Source organism: Cynocephalus volans, chromosome Y (genome assembly GCF_027409185.1).
Source record: "Cynocephalus volans isolate mCynVol1 chromosome Y, mCynVol1.pri, whole genome shotgun sequence".
Lineage (NCBI taxonomy): Eukaryota > Metazoa > Chordata > Mammalia > Dermoptera > Cynocephalidae > Cynocephalus > Cynocephalus volans.
The window spans coordinates 5,466,976-5,483,908 of record NC_084479.1 but is presented as its reverse complement, the minus strand read 5'-3'; the positions used below and the strand labels follow the sequence as shown (position 1 = coordinate 5,483,908).

The window sequence follows — 16,933 nt, the reverse complement described above, 5'->3', positions numbered from 1 at the left end:
GCCTGCATCCACATTTCAGAAGATGTATGAAAAAGCCGGGGGACTCAGGCAGAGACCTGCTGGAGGGGTTGAGCCACTGTGGAGGTCCTCTACAGAGCAGTGTGGAGCAGAAAATTGGGGTTGGAGGGCCGGCACATGGCTCACTGGGAGAGTGTGATGCTGATAACACCAAGTCCACAGGTTTGGATTGCTATATCGGGATCGCTGGTTCACTCACTTGGGAGAGCGTGGTGCTGACACCACCAAGTCAAGGGTTAAGGTCCAAGTCAAGGGTTAACTGGTCATCTTAAAAAAAAATAAAAAGAAAAAAAAAAGTGGGGTTGGGGCCCCACAGAGTGCCCCCACTGGGGAAATGTCTAGTGGAGCCAGGATGGCGGGACTACCCCCAGGAACCCAGAACCGTGGGGCTGCTGGCAACTTGCAACAACAGCCTGGAAAATCTGCAGGCACCAGGGCAGCTCAATGGGCTCCACCTGGTGGAGATGTAGGAGCGAGGCTGCCCAATGCTTTGGAGACCCAGATTCCCCAGTGTGCTTAATGTCTGCCCTGGTGGGTTTCGGAATTGTTTGGGGCCTGTTTTTCCTTTCTCGTCTATTCCTCCCTTTTGGAATGGGAATGTGTATCCAATGACTGTCCCACCACTGTGTCTTGGAAGTAGACAAACTTGTTTTTGATTTTTTACAGGTACACAGCTGAAAGGAGTTTTGTCTTTAGTCTCAGATGAGACTGGACTTTTGAGTAGTGCTGGAACAAGCTAAATACTGTTGGGACAGAATATGTAATATGTGAATATAAGGGTCAGTTATCCTCAGTAAGGGAACACCACAAAAGATTCTGAATGCATAGACTGTACAGCAAGGGACCCTGAAGGGGTAGATTGTAGGGAAAATATAGAAAAATGGTCAGGGCCCCTCAGATGTTCAGATGTAAATATACATGTGTGCCCAGGTGTTCCTTGGTTATTAGTTGTGAATGTGCACCCAGGTGTTCTGGGTTATGGACTTAAGTATAAAAGACAAGTGGTTCTGATACATGATCCCCACACCCCTGCCCCTGTGATGCTCCCTGGAGGGTCATGGGGAGGCCATTAGTTCTGCTGGAGGCCGTTGCTGCTGCTGCGGCTGCTGCTGAAGAAGAAGCTGAGGATTGAGCTCATGTCATCTGCCAACTGCTCCTGGGATCTTTCCCATTTACCTAGCTTGTGAACCTGCATGTAAGGGGTCTGGTGACCCAGCCAGGCATATGAGGGGTCTGGTGACCCAGTCTATACAATGAGTTTGAAGGGTCTGTGAGCCCTAGCCCAACAAGACAATTGGCTATGTTGGCAGGAGTCCGACAATAACCCCAACCAGACAATTATAGTAGCTATTGGTGTAACCAGACGTAAATGAACTCTCTTTTGTCCCCAGTCACTTCATAGAATGTGCCTTCTACCCATTTGCTGACACTTCCTTGAGAATTTCCTTTTTCTCACACCTGCAGGTTTTTCAGTTTTAACATGTATGTTAGTTTCTTACTGCTGCCATTTACAAATTGCCACAAATTTAAGGAGTTAATACAGTGCTGTAGCATAGAAGTCTGACACATGTATCACTGGGCTAAAATCAAGGTGTCAGCAGAGCTGTGTTCCTTTTGGAGGCTTTAGGGGAGAATCTGTTTCCTGGTGCTTTGCAGCTTCCAGAAGCTTCCTGCATTCCTTGGCTGTGGCCCCTTCATTTTCAAAGCCATTAATGTTGCATCACTCTGACCATACTTCCATAGTCACATTTCCCCCTGACTTCCGTCTTTTGCCTTCCTCTTCCACTTTTAAGGATCCTTCTAATTGCACTGGGCCCACCTGGATGATCCAGGATAATCTCCCTATTTTAAGGTCAGCTAATGAGCAACTATATTTCCTCTTTGCCATGAACCCTAACATATTCACAGGTTCCGAAGATTAGGATGTGGACCTCTTGGGAGAGGGGGCATTGCGTGTTCACCATTGCCAGACATTTGGAAACCATCCTAAATTCTTCTCTTTTTCTCAGTTTAATCTATCCCCAAGTTCTGAGTAGCTACCTCCTCAGCACCTTCAGACCTAGCCTTTGCTCGTATTGCCTCAAGGTCCCCTATTTAAAGTGGTGGGAAAACTGAGCAGACATAGAGTCATGCCAACACAGGCACTTCAACCACAGCAGTTGCTTTATTTGTATTTGTATTATGTATTGGAATTCTAAGTAATACGTGCTCTGTGGGTGGAGGGAAGGTGGAGGAGGTTATACACATTTAAAAGTTTCGAATCATTGATCTGGAGCTGTACTGTCCAATACTGTAGGCACTAACGTGGCTATTTGCATTTAAATTAATTAAAATTAAATAAAATTTAAAATTCAGTTGCACAGTCACACTAGCCACATTTTAAGTACTCACTGGCTACCATATCAGTGCAGAAAGTTCAATATATTGGACAGTGCAGAGTTTATGAGTGTGCCTCACCTTGGTGCAATACCGAGCGTGTAGTAAGCCTTTAAGTATTTGCTAAATGATTACAGTGGTTCCCTTCCAGAGACAATGAGGTTATTTTCTCCCAGGGTTTTCCGTTTTTCCACTTCACCTGTCAGTTTTTCCTTGGCAGAATTGAATGGAGAGTTACAGCCCTTCTTGTTTCTTCAGCTGTTTATGAAATCAACCTTGACAGCTCAAGTCAAGGACAGAATGTATATAAAGCAAGCTCTGTCTCCTCTTCTGCCCAGCTGGGTAGTTTGTAACAGAACCCTTATGCAGTCTTTCTTTGAGTGCCCTTTCTGTTTATCTTCACAGTGTACTTAGCACTAGGCTTCTCATTCATGGATTTCCATAAAGGGACGAATGGGGGGGTGGGAGGGTAGGTTATCTTCTTTACACATATATTTCTTCTCTGCTGCTTTTTTTTTTTTTTTTTTTTTTTTTTGCTGCTGCTGCCTGAGCGTACTGAAGAAAGTAAGCACTTCTCTTGGCAAACTCCAGCTCTGAAACCTATTCCAGCAGGAATTTATGATACCATTGTTTACTTTATTGAAGTTTCAAGTTCCCATCCCTCTTCACCTCACTTGTTCTGGAGAATTATTGTCAATTCTTCTAGTTTTGTGTAGCATTTGTATCATCTCTACTTATCTTTGTTATCCAGTTTTACTATTTGGATCTTTTTCTCATCTTCCCCTTCAGACAGGGGCAAACTTTTTCTGTTAAGGGCCAAATGGTAAATATTTTCGGCTTGTGGGCCAGATGGTCTCTTTCTCAGGTGCTGGGCTCTGCCATTGAAGGGCCAAAGCTGCCTTGGAGGACAGTAGAGGACAGGTGAGGCTAGGTTGGGCCTGCAGTCTGTAGTGTGCCAGGCCCTGTCCAGATAACATTTTAAATCATATTTCATCATGCCAGAAGAGTCTTCTGTCTGATTTTTCTTCTGCAGTGATAGCCTTTTGATTCTAGAGTTAAAAATGTCTGCTGTGCCCTGGTTTCTTTTACAAAATGTTGCATTCATTAAGAAATATATTTCAGATTTCTTCTGATTTCATTGCATGCTCTCTGTGAATCAGCAGAACAGTGAGGCTAAATGAGTTGTGGGCTCTAACACACCTTAGTTGTATATTCTGGGAGATTGGACACTCCCAGGTACCTAGATTTCCACCCCACGTTGACAAGTCACTAGCCCCCACATCCTGCTGTGCTTATGCTCCTGCATGTTATTCTAGATAACATTTATTGAGTGTGTACTGTGAGCCAGACACCATGCCAGGTGCTTTATGGGCATTAGGTTGTATAAACCTTGTAAGTATACCTTAAGGTAGCTATGATGTTACCTCTATTTCACAGATGAGAAAACAGACTTTGGGAGATTAAGGACTGCCTGTGGTCACATTGCTAGTAAGTGGCAGAGCTAGACTAGAACGTAGCTTTGTCTGACTCCTAGGCCCTAGTGCTAAAAATACATGCATACGTAAACCCACCCATCATCCATCTGTCCACTCATCTATCCACCCAGATTTCAATTATCTGTGCTAGAAGCCATGGAATCACTATTTCTTTTCTCTTTTTTTCTTTTCTTTTTTTGACCCCCATTTCTTTTAGTTTTCTTTAGCCAGCCTAAGATCTCTCAGTGCCTCTGAATGTCTTCCTTTTTGTATTATTTCTTCTATCTTTTCTAGACTACAAAACTGTGTTTTCCTTCTTTATAAATTGGTGTACAAAGAGGGAAATCATAAGCCGTTGCATTTGTGGAGACTAAAATTTGTAGCACACATTCTTGAGGTAGGAAGAAAACAAACACAGCACACAGTCTGCAGATGAATGCTACAGTGTCTCTCCTGTGTAAATGACATGAGGTACAGTTTTTAGCTTCCATAGAAGGATGCCTCCTGGAAATTTCTAAGGCAAGCTAATTATTTCCTTTGCCTTCCACCACTCTCTATTGTATTTAATTAATCGGCACCCTCTATTAATCTTTCCAGATGTTATTGCTAGTGCTAACTGGTCCAGTCCAAGTTAAGACTGGCTTACTTCAACAGACTCAAAACTTTTGGAGCAAGAATGTTGTCTTTATGATTTCATTTTAGAGGTCTTCCAATTTCTGTATGAAAATATAGTACATTGGATTCTGCAGGACATATCACACTATATAATTTGTATAGTCCAAAAGCCATATAACTATGGTAGTATAGTGGAAGACATGCCAAGCTTAGTGGCATCCTCCTCTGTAGTGTAAGGTTTAAGTAAAAAAAAAAAAAAAGTGAATTCTAGTTTCCTGTTAGTCATTTTTAGATTTCAGTATTGAATACTAAAAATGTGTGTTATTTTTTATTTAATTAGGAGCCATATATTGAAGACAATTTCTGGAAGCTTCCACTTTGTAATTGTTGGCCACCATGATAATCCAGTTTTTGAAATGGAGTTTTTGCCAGCTGGGAAAGTGGAATCCAGAGTGCATATGGAACCTTAAATTCCATAATAATTGTAATGCTATTGTAATGATATGTTATAATATGATTTTAGAACTGGAAGAGATCTGGACAGATGAGGTGACTGAAATCCACCACAATTAAATGAGGCTTGCTCTGGAGTCCCACTAACTGATAGAAGCCAGCCAGGGAATGTCCTTGGAGTTTGTTTATTCGTCCTTTAATTCAGCACACACTTTCGTCACACAGACAAGCATGATGCTCTGGGTCTCTTTCCCATGACATTGAGTTCACTGTGAAAGCACATAGAAGCAGAGTCTACCTGTAGTGGGTCTGGAAGAACAGTCATTGCTGCCTTGAAATGCCGTGAAACTCCATTCTATTTCATTGAATCACATTTTTTGTCAGGACACATGTAGTAGATCAATTCATACTTGCGAGTATTAAAAGAGACCCTTACTTCTATGTCCTTCTGCTGCCACTGGGTGTACAGCACCTTGTCCTGAGTTGCCTTTTAGAACATTTCTGGGCTGGATGGTGACTGTGTGCTGTCCTCCCCAGTGACACCCTTGTTGTGTGCAGGAAACTTGAAAGCAGCACCAGAGGTGATGCCATACAACATTTTTTTTTTTAATTTTATTTTTTATCTATTTATTTTTTTAAATTTTATTTTGTCGATATACATTGTGGCTGATTATTGCTCCCCATCACCAAAACCTCCCTCCCTTCTCCCTCCCTCCCCTACCCCGCAACAATGTCCTTTCTGTTTGCTTGTCGTATCAACTTCAAGTAATTGTGGTTGTTATATCTTCTTCCGCCCCCCGGTTTTGTGTGTGTGTGTGTGTGTGTGTGTGTGTGTGTGTGTGAATTTATATATTAATTTTTAGCTCCCACCAATAAGTGAGAACATGTGGTATTTCTCTTTCTGTGCCTGACTTGTTTCACTTAATATAATTCTCTCAAGGTCCATCTATGCTGTTGCAAATGGCAGTATTTCATTTGTTTTTATAGCTGAGTAGTATTCCATTGTGTAGATGTACCACATTTCCCGTATCCACTCATCTGATGATGGACATTTGGGCTGGTTCCAACTCTTGGCTATTGTAACGAGTGCTGCGATGAACATTGGAGAACAGGTTTACCTTCGACTTGATGATTTCCATTCCTCTGGGTATATTCCCAACAGTGGGATAGCTGGGTCGTATGGTAGATCTATCTGCAATTGTTTGAGGAACCTCCATACCATTTTCCATAGAGGCTGCACCATTTTGCAGTCCCACCAACAATGTATGAGAGTTCCTTTTTCACCGCAACCTTGCCAGCATTTATCGTTCAGAGTCTTTTGGATTTTAGCCATCCTAACTGGGGTTAGATGGTATCTCAGTGTGGTTTTGATTTGCATTTCCCAGATGCTGAGTGATGTTGAGCATTTTTTCATATGTCTGTTGGCCATTTGTATATCTTCCTTAGAGAAATGCCTACTTAGGTCTTTTGCCCATTTTTTAATTGGGTTGCTTGTTTTCTTCTTGTAAAGTTGTTTGAGTTCCTTATATATTCTGGATATTAATCCTTTGTCAGATGTATATTTTGCAAATATTTTCTCCCACTCTGTTGGTTGTCTTTTAACTCTGTTAATTGTTTCTTTTGCTGTGCAGAAGCTTTTAAGTTTGATATAATCCCATTTGTTTATTTTTCCTTTGGTTGCCCATGCTTTTGGGGTCGTATTCATGAAGTCTGAGTCCAGTCCTATTTCCTGAAGTGTTTCTCCTATGTTTTCTTTAAGAAGTTTTATTGTCTCAGGGTGTATATTTAAATCCTTAATCCATTTTGAGTTGATTTTAGTATACGGTGAGAGGTATGGATCTAGTTTCATTCTCCTGCATATGGATATCCAGTTATCCCAGCACCATTTGCTGAAGAGGCAGTCCCTTCCCCAGTGAATAGGCTTGGTGCCTTTGTCAAAGATCAGATGGCAGTAAGTGTGTGGGTTGATTTCTGGATTCTCTATTCTATTCCATTGTTCAGTGTCTCTGTTTTTATGCCAGTACCATACTGTTTTGGTTATTATAGCTTTGTAGTATAGCTTAAAGTCAGGTAGTGTTATGCCTCCTGCTTTTTTTTTTTTTTGCTCAGCATTGCTTTGGCTGTGCGTGGTCTTTTATTGTTCCATATAAAAGTCTGGATAGTTTTTTCCATTTCTGAGAAAAATGTCTTTGGAATTTTGATGGGGATTGCATTGAATTTGTATATCACTTTGGGTAGCATGGACATTTTCACTATGTTGATTCTTCCAATCCAAGAGCATGGGATATCTTTCCATCTTCTTGTATCCTCTCTAATTTCTCTCAGCAGTGGTTTGTAGTTCTCATTATAGAGATTTTTCACCTCCTTGGTTAACTCAATTCCTAAGTATTTTATTTTTTTGGTGGCTATTGTAAATGGGCAGGCTTTCCTGATTTCTCGTTCTGCGTGTTCACTATTGGAGAAAAGAAATGCTACTGATTTTTGTGTGTTGATTTTGTATCCTGCTACTGTGCTGAAATCATTTATCAATTCCAAGAGTTTTTTTGTAGAGGTTTTAGGCTGTTCGATATATAGGATCATGTCATCTGCAAATAGGGACAGTTTGACTTCCTCTTTTCCGATTTGGATGCCCTTTATTTCCTTCTCTTCTCTGATTGCTCTGGCTAGGACTTCCAACACTATGTTGAATAGGAGTGGTGAGAGTGGGCATCCTTGTCTAGTTCCTGTTCTTAAAGGAAAAGCTTTCAGCTTTTGCCCATTCAGGATGATATTGGCAGTGGGTTTGGCATATATGGCTTTAATTATGTTGAGATACTTTCCCTCTATACCTAACTTCTAGAGGGTCTTTGTCATGAATGAGTGCTGAACTTTATCAAATGCTTTTTCAGCATCTATAGAGATGATCGTATGGTCCTTGTGTTTGAGTTTATTAATATGGTGTATCACACTTATTGATTTGCGTATGTTGAACCAACCTTGCATCCCTGGGATGAATCCCAGTTGATGGTGATGAATAATTTTTCGTATGTGTTGCTGGATTCTGTTTGCTAGTACTTTAGTGAGGATTTTTGCATATACATTCATCAAGGATATCGGCCTGTAGTTTTCTTTTTTGGTTATATCTTTACCTGGTTTTGGTATCAGGATGATGTTTGCTTCATAGAATGAGTTTGGGAGATTTGTGTCCATTTCAATCTTTTGGAATAGTTTGTAAAGAATCGGTGTCAATTCCTCTTTGAATGTTTGGTAACATTCTGCTGTGAATCCATCTGGTCCTGGGCTTTTCTTTGTTGGGAGCCTTCTGATAACAGCTTCAATCTCGTTTATTGTTATTGGTCTGTTCAAATTTTCTACGTCTTCATGGTTCAGTTTTGGGAGCTTGTGTGTGTCCAGAAATTTATCCATTTCCTCCTGATTTTCAAATTTGTTGGCGTATAGTTGTTTATAATAGTCTCGAATGATTCCTTGTATTTCAGATGAATCAGTTGTAATATCGCCTTTTTCATTTCTAATTTTTGTTATTTGAGTCATCTCTCTTCTTTTTTTTGTTAGCCATGCTAATGATTTGTTAATTTTATTTATCTTTTCAAAAAACCAACTTTTTGATTCATTGATCTTTTGAATTGTTTTTTGGTTTTCAATTTCATTCAGTTCTGCTCTGATCTTAATGATTTCTTTCCATCTGCTAACTTTAGGTTTGGATTGTTCTTGTTTTTCTAGTTCTTTAAGGTGAAGTGTTAGGTTGTTCACCTGCCATCTTTGCATTCTTCTGAAGTGAGCGTTTAATGCGATAAATTTCCCCCTCAATACTGCTTTTGCAGTATCCCACAGGTTTGGGTATGATGTATCATTGTTTTCATTAGTTTCAATAAATTTTTTGATTTCCTGCTTGATTTCTTCTTGGACCCATATGTCATTAAGTAGAATGCTGTTTAATTTCCATGTGTTTGTATAGTTTCCAGAGTTTCGTTTGTTATTAATTTCTAGTTTTAATCCATTGTGGTCTGAGAAGACACATGGGATAATTCCAATTTTTTGAATTTATTGAGACTTGATTTGTGACCTAATATGTGATCTATCCTGGAGAAAGATCCATGTGCTGATGAGAAGAATGAATATTCTGAGGTTGTTGGGTGGAATGTTCTGTAGATATCTGCCAATTCCAATTGGTCTAGAGTCTTGTTTAGATCTTGTGTTTCTCTACTGATTCTTTGCCTCGATGATCTGTCTAATATTGACAGTGGGGTGTTCAGGTCCCCTGCTATTATGGTATTCGTGTCTATTTCCTTCTTTAGGTCTAATAGAGTTTGTTTTATAAATCTGGCTGCTCCAAATTGGGTGCGTACATATTTATGATTGTTATGTCCTTTTATCATTAAGTAGTGTCCCTCATTGTCTCTTTTTATGGTTTTTAGTTTAAAGTCTATTTTGTCAGATATTAGAATAGCTACTCCAGCTCGTTTTACTTTTCTGTTTGCATGGTAAATTTTTTTCCATCCTTTCACTCTTAGTCTGTGTGAATCTTTATGGGTGAGGTGGGTCTCCTGTAGGCAGCATATAGTTGGGTCCTGCATTTTGATCCAGTCAGCCAGTCTGTGTCTTTTGATTGGGGAATTTAAGCCTTTTACATTAAGAGTTGTTATTGAAAGGTGTTGATTTATTCCTAGCTTTTTATTGGTTGTTTGGTTGTCTTAGGTGTCTTTTGTTCCTTGCTTTCTGATTTACTGTTTGGTGTCTGTGTTTGTTGCTTCCTTAGGTTATAGGTAGCGTTTTTGTTTGATTGTTTTCTCTTCATGAATGCCATTTTTATTGTACTAGCAGGTTTAGATTTTTCTTGGGTTTTTATGGCAGTGGTAGTTATTTTTCAGGAACCAAACCCAGTACTCCCTTGAGGATTTCTTGTAAGGGTGGTCGTGTGGTAGTGAACTCCCGCAGTTTTTGTTTGTCTGAGAAATATACTATTTGCCCTTCATTTCGGAAGGATAGCCTTGCAGGGTAGAGTGTTCTTGGCTGGCAATCTTTGTCTTTTAATATTTTGAAAATATCATCCCATTCCTTTCTAGCTTTTAGGGTTTGTGATGAAAAATCTGATGTTAGCCTGATTGGGCCTCCTTTATAGGTGATTTGACGCTTCTCTCTTGCAGCTTTTAAGATTCTCTCTTTGTCTCTGAGTTTTGACAATTTGACTATGACATGTCTTGGAGAAGGCCTTTTTTTGTTGAATACGTTTGGATATCGTTGAGCTTCCTGGATCTGAAGATCTGTGATTTTTCCTATACCTGGGAAGTTTTCTGCCACTATTTTGTTGAATATGTTTTCAATGGAATCTCCATTTTCCTCCCCTTCTGGAATACCCATGACTCGTATATTTGAGCGCTTGAGGTTCTCTGATAGCTCTCTCAGATTTTCTTCAATGTCCTTGATTCTTTTTTCTTTCTTTTTGTCTGCTTGTGTTGTTTCAAACAGCCCATCTTCAAGTTCAGAGGTTCTCTCTTCAAGTTCGACAAGCCTGCTGGTTAAACTCTCCGTTGTGTTTTTTATTTCGCTGAATAACTTCTTCAGTTCAGCAAGTTCTGCTACATTTTTTTTCAGGACATTGATTTCCTTGTACATTTCCTCTTTCAGATCCTGTATACTTTTCCTCATTTCATCATGATGTCTAGCTGAGTTTTCTTGTATCTCATTCAGTTTCCTTAGAATTATCACTCGAAATTCCTTGTCAGTCATTTCAAGGGCTTCTTGTTTTATAGGATCTAGAGTTTGAGATTTATTAACTTTTGGTGGTGTACTTTCTTGATTTTTTGTATTTCTGGTATCTTTTTTTTCATGTTTATTCATTGTGGCAGGGGGTTTCACATTCCACCGGTTTTAGACTAATGACTAACTAGGATGTTGCTGTGGTTGCCAATTTTGTATGGCTCCCTCCGTGACTGCTCAGTTGGCCTCTAGTGCCTTGTGTGTGTGTGGTTGCCTCGGGTCTTGGGCTTCTCCGGGGAGCCACCTTTCTGGTCAGCTTGGACTCTGCTGGGCTGGTGGATCACGTACCGCAGGGTGTGTGGTCTCTGCTGAGCTTCCACTTCCCGTGCAGGACTTCTCCCTGTTCTGTGTGCTCTGGCCCAGGCTGTTGGATTGTGCAGTGGCAACCCCACAGGGTGTGTGGTTTCTGTCGAGTCTCCGCCTCCCTGGCCGCACGGCTCTCCACTCTGTGCACACTGTGCTGGGCTGGGGGCGTGTCTTCTGCAACCCTCATCTATCAGCTGGGCCTTCAAGACCCTGCTCGGCACCACCTCGTCCAGGAAGTCTGCCAGGTTTCTGGTAGGCACAGATGACCGGTCGCTCTGGGTGCCTTTCTAGCACTGTGTAGATCTTTCTCGGGACTTGTTCACCTTTGTATCCCCCCAGCATAGACCGAATCTAGCTCCCACCTGCAGCCAGCTCTCTGGCAGGTTCAAGAGGACCTGAGACCTCTCCTACCACACTATTCCCAACCAGAAATTGGTTAGGCTTTTTTCCGAACTGGTGGCCGCAGAGATGGTATCTGCCTCCCAGTAACAGGAAGTTTACCGGGGGCCGGAGTCCAGGGTGTGTTGGAGTGACAGTCGGCCTGCCCGTATTTCCTTGCCCTCCCGACACTGGCCGGAGATGACCCACGGCACCAGCCCTGCCCGAGAACCGCAGAGGGAGTGGGAGGGGAGGCCGGCCCGCAGGCCCCGGGAAGCCCCACGCTGGGCCAAGCAAGTGGGAAGGCTCAGTGACAGCCGAGCCAGGTGGAGCTGCCAGCAACGGGGAAAATGGAGGCAGCCCAGGGGCAGTGAGTGAACCGGTGATGCAGACAGGAGCCGGGTGGGCGTCAGCCTCCCGAACAGGGCTTGGCCAGGGGTCAGTCACAGTGCTGTGCCAGGTCGGTTGCTCACTCTCTGCCTCTGGTTTGTTGCCTTTCCCATTCTCAGCTGCTGCCGCCTCAGGTTGTTCAGTCATGGCGTGGCTCGGGTGCTCCCAGGAATCTTCTTTAATCCCGGCCTGAAACCTCGAATCCTGAATAGGGCTGCTGGCCACTTTCAGCACGGCCCCGGCCTCCGGGATCCTGTCTGCATCCACAGCAGCCCTGGCGCCGTGTTCCCTGTTTCGAGACTCGCTTTTGCAGCTAAGAAACAGTTCTTTTCCTGCTCCACACTTCAAAGCTGTTGCCTGTAAATGAGGCAACCTCTCCTGCTGGGGGCAAAGTGGCGTTCAGCCCTCACGACCGGCCAGGAGCTGCGGTCCTCCCTTAAGAGATGGCAAGAGGTAGGTCCACCTGCCTGAGGCCCAGTGGCCGCCTTTTCCACCTCAGCTACTCCACCCATGCAACCTTTTTGTTGCCAGGAATGGTTCCAGAAAAATAAGCTTGATTTAAGAACATGTTGCCATTCAGAGTAAACAGAGCCATAGTCTTCAGATGAGAATAGCCTGGTTCCCTCCATCTTTTTGTACTAGTCTTTGTTCCTAATAAATTGCTGACAAGGATACTGTGTTTCTCCTGACTCCAAAAATAGACTGTAATGTTCGTTAAGACAAGGAATTGATTTTTTAAATCAATTGTAATGCATAATGTTCAGTGTATGATACTCTTCAACTATTCAGATCTTGCCACCAAAATAAGATAGAAATTTAAGGTATTATCTACCAGGTGGTGTTACTACACTATTTTCCCACATTGTTATGATAACATTTCTCATTAAAACTTTGTTTTGAGGTATCTCTGCAGTAGTAGTTGCTTTGTAGGATATGGCTACTTAAATATAGTTTCTGTGCACTCCAGTGGCCTTGTGGTGGGCAAAGCAGCATATAAAAATGGCATATAAGCATATAAAAATGCTTTGTTGTGTAACCTGATTTTAGTTTTCTCCTGATACCACTCACCTTCTTGAAGCATTTCAACAGTTTGCTCCTAATTACTCAAGATTTATCATCGGTGTAAAGGAAAACGTTACTGTGAGCCAGACACAAAATACATCTGTTTCTCTAAGGATTCAGTTAGCTTTGCCATGGCAACGTGAGTGAAGTAAACAGTGTAGCTGTGTGAGGGATTCCAGGGCAACTGGCAACCTTCCTCCAGACCACTCATGGGAACAACCTCCTGGCAAGGAGGTTGTATTACTTTTCTGTGGCTGTTGTAACAAAGTACCAAAACCTCAGTGTCTGAGAACAACAGAAATTTGTCTCACAGATCTGGGGGCCATAGGTCTGAAATCAACGTGTTGGCAGGGCCACGCTCCCTCTGAAGGTGCTGGGGAAGGATCTGTTCCAGGCCTCTCTCCTAGCTCCGGGATGTTCGTTCGCTTATGACAACAGAATTCCTATTTTTACATGGTATTCTCCCTGTGTGTCTGTCTCCGAATCTCCCCTTTTTATAAATACACCACTCACGCTGGATTAGAGGCCCATCTTACTCCAGGATAACATCATCTTAAGTAACCACATCTGCAATGACCCTTTTCCAAATAAGGCCACATTCTGAGGAAATGGGGCTTAGGACTTCAAGATATGAATTTTGGGGAGGACATAATTCAACATAACAGAGGTATTCTTTAACAAATAAATTTTGTGAGAAAGAATTCCTCAGGACTTAAGTCTGCATTCCAAGTTGTGAATTTCCTCTCTACATTATGGTGGGACAGTCCCACTTTTTCTCCAGGTAAGCCATTTCAGTCCTCAAAAAGGACACTCCCAGCTCTGACAGGACCATCTCCTGCTCTTAACATAGGTGACTGCTTACAGCTGGGGCTGAAACCTCAGTTGTCTCTACTGCTTACCTGGCGCTATATGTGCAGGAAGTCCAGACCTCCCTGCTTCCTCATGACCTTGAGGCCAGGTGCAAATGACTGTCCTTCACTGCCTCTTTAGCCCTGGCCTGCCCAAAGTGCTCTCCTTGATCTGCATGCACTTACACCTTTTTTTCATGTCTTTTCCTCTAATAAGATGTGAGCTTCTTAAAAGCAGGATCTACCTTTTCTTTTGTTTGTCTGCTTTAATGCATTCTTTTTTCACGTGCCTAAGTGGTTACAAAATGGTCACAGCATCTTGCAACATTTAAAAAAATAATTTTCTATATAGTTTCTTGAACACATTACATTTATTAAGTAATTGGCTATTTGTTCTTTTTGTTGAGTTTTAGATATCAAATTTTACAAATACAGTATATAAAAACATAGAAGATGTATGTCTCATGACAATAAAAGATGAAGTAAAAGCAGACTTTTATGTTTCTTCCCCAAAAGAAAACCACGTATAGAAGTTACAGAATGAAGTGTCGGCATTCTTGAGGTCATATGGAAATATTTATCTGTTGCTGCTCTCTGTCATCCAGGATGATCGTCATCTTAACCAGTTCATAACTCATGCTGCTCTTAACCTAGTAGATGAGAACATGTGGCTGTCAAACAACATGTACTTGAAAACTGTGGACGGGCCAAGCCCGTGGCACACTCGGGAGAGTGCGGTGCTGGGAGCGCAGTGACGCTCCAGCGGTGGGTTCAGATCCTATATAGGAAAGGCCGGTGCACTCACTGGCTGAGTGCCAGTCACGAAAAAGACAAAAAAAAAAAAAACGTGGACAAGTTCAACGAGTGGTTTGTGTCAGCATTTGTCACTGCAGGACATATCCTTATGTTTTTAGTAGATACCTAACTAAAGGTTGGTTTAACAGACTAGAAGAGCATGGCACATAGATGCCAGGCTCTGTCTGAGTCAGTAAACTTCAAAGAGTATGAGGCTACTTTCGTTAAACAGATAATGTAAAACTAAGTCTTGTATATAAAACCAAGATTTATCTGAACCATATTGAGGATGATTGTACTTAATTTTATAGTTATTTTCTAACTTTAGATTATTTTCTCTTTAAGATAATACTGATTTTAAACCCAGCTTATGTATTCAGCTTTTCCATTGCAAAATATACTGCATGTGACTAATTTGAAGAATATCGTATCAAGTGACTGCTTTTTGTTTTTCATTTCTATGAAAGATTATACCTTAATTATTGTACATATGAGATTTAATGCTTCATGACATAACACAAGAAGATGGAATAAAGAACTTCTTTACTGATGTCTATGATTTATGTATAAAGGTATGGTGGGTCCTATAATTCTTAAAATCTGATTATAAAAAGGATAACATCAGCAGGAAACTGGCCTATTGAAGTAACTTCCTTATGCTGTACAGTTTTCATTTCAGACTAACTTTTCACCAATCAGGACTATCTCTGGAAACTCTTTCAGCAGGCCACTCTTCACCACCAAGTTAATATGTACAAGAGTACTTCAAAAAGTTCACGGAGGGATTCATATTATCTTTTAATTCCACTATGCACAAACATTTTGAAATACCCTTATATTTAGGAAGACAACTCACGGTAGTTATTTTTAATTGATTGTGATGGTAAATTGGCTTCATTCTTCCCCTTTTGGTACATATAGTTGATTTTATTAGGAACCATAAAGAGATAAAGGAAGCAGCCTACATAAAGGAAGATTGCTTTGTAATTTAATCTTATGTTTTCCATCTACTTGACAAATAAGTTGCAATGAAATGAATATAGATTATAAACTGGCAAAAAGTAGTTCTTATATTATCAAATAGTTATTCAAGGACAGTGGGGCTACCTGCATTTCTTGATATTGAATTGAAAGATAAAATCGTAATAGGGTGTCATGGCTAAACTGCAGTGCTAACAATAGTGTATTCTTAATAATTTAAATATGTTCTGTATTTGGACAGGATTTCTTGCATATCAGCACAGAAATAAAATTGAACAATCAATATTCCTAGTCAGAGGTAGCAAGAATATTTAGCAATCTTATAAAGATGGACAGTATCAAGTCATTAAGGTGCACAAATCAGTAACTCCTTTTCTCATTGGTGATTCCCCTTTAATATTAGTAATTTTCACTCAGATATGTTATGACACACTTATTACTTTAGCTGAGAAACTGATCATTTAGCCTTCTGTTACAGGAGGGTATTAAAAAACCTGAGCATTAAAAAAAAGTTACTACAAAGGGTACCTTTTTTTTTTTTTTTTTTTTTTTGGTGGCTGGCTGGTATGGGGATCTGAACCTGTCACCTCGGGGTTATAAAGGCTACATTCTAACCAACTGAGCTAACCAGCCACCCACAGGGTACCTTTTAATAGCAGTGTGATATAATTTTTTTAACTCTGCGCTTATGGCAGATTTTTCACTTGTTTTATGTAGCCAAAGGGACTTACAGATGAATCCATGTATTTATAATTAATACGAGTAGATTAATATTTCACACACAGGGTAAATCCTGAAAGTTAATTTAGCTTAAATAGGCAACACACACCATACTACCATTAATTTTGCCATAGGTACTTCTCAAAACTAAAACACAAAAACAAAAATTTCCTAAAGAGGATACTAGTATTTAACAATGGAGTGTTTTCAATGAAACCCAAAAACGTGGTCTTTAGAGTTTGTATTGAATTCCTTTGATTTTTAATTTAAAACTCTAAAATAATTTCCATTTAGAGACCTATGATTTGTCAGCCTTTTTGCTTTGCCAAGCTCTCTAAAACCTTCTTTCCTAGTTTGCAACGAATCCATTTTGTGAACCCAATTCTCCTATTCAATCAAGAACATTTCACAGAAAAGTTCAGTTTCTTTGGAAGAAACACCTATTAAGCTGAATGCAGAAAAATTCTGAAATAAAGTGTCACCACAGTAGGGTGAGAGGGAAGAAGGGAAGAAGGTGGCAGGGAAGGAGACACAATCACAACAATGCCTTGAACTAACTTGTTAATAAGACAAGTGAACAGATATGATGCTGATGGGGGGAAAAGGGGGAGAGGAAGGGGGGAAGAGGAATTGGTAAAGAGACACGAAAATCAACCACATTGTATATTGATAAATTAAAATTTTAAAAAATTTATAGGCATTATACACAGTACTACCTGAGAAGCTGAAGAAAAACAGCATTTGCAGTGCTAAATGTCA

General features: G+C 40.8%; 1 pseudogene; it reads left to right on the top strand.

The window, feature by feature from the left end:
• Positions 1-370: 370 nt before the first annotated feature.
• LOC134368963 (trafficking protein particle complex subunit 2-like) lies at positions 371-16,626 on the top strand (annotated as a pseudogene).
• The last annotated feature ends 307 nt before the right edge of the window (positions 16,627-16,933 follow it).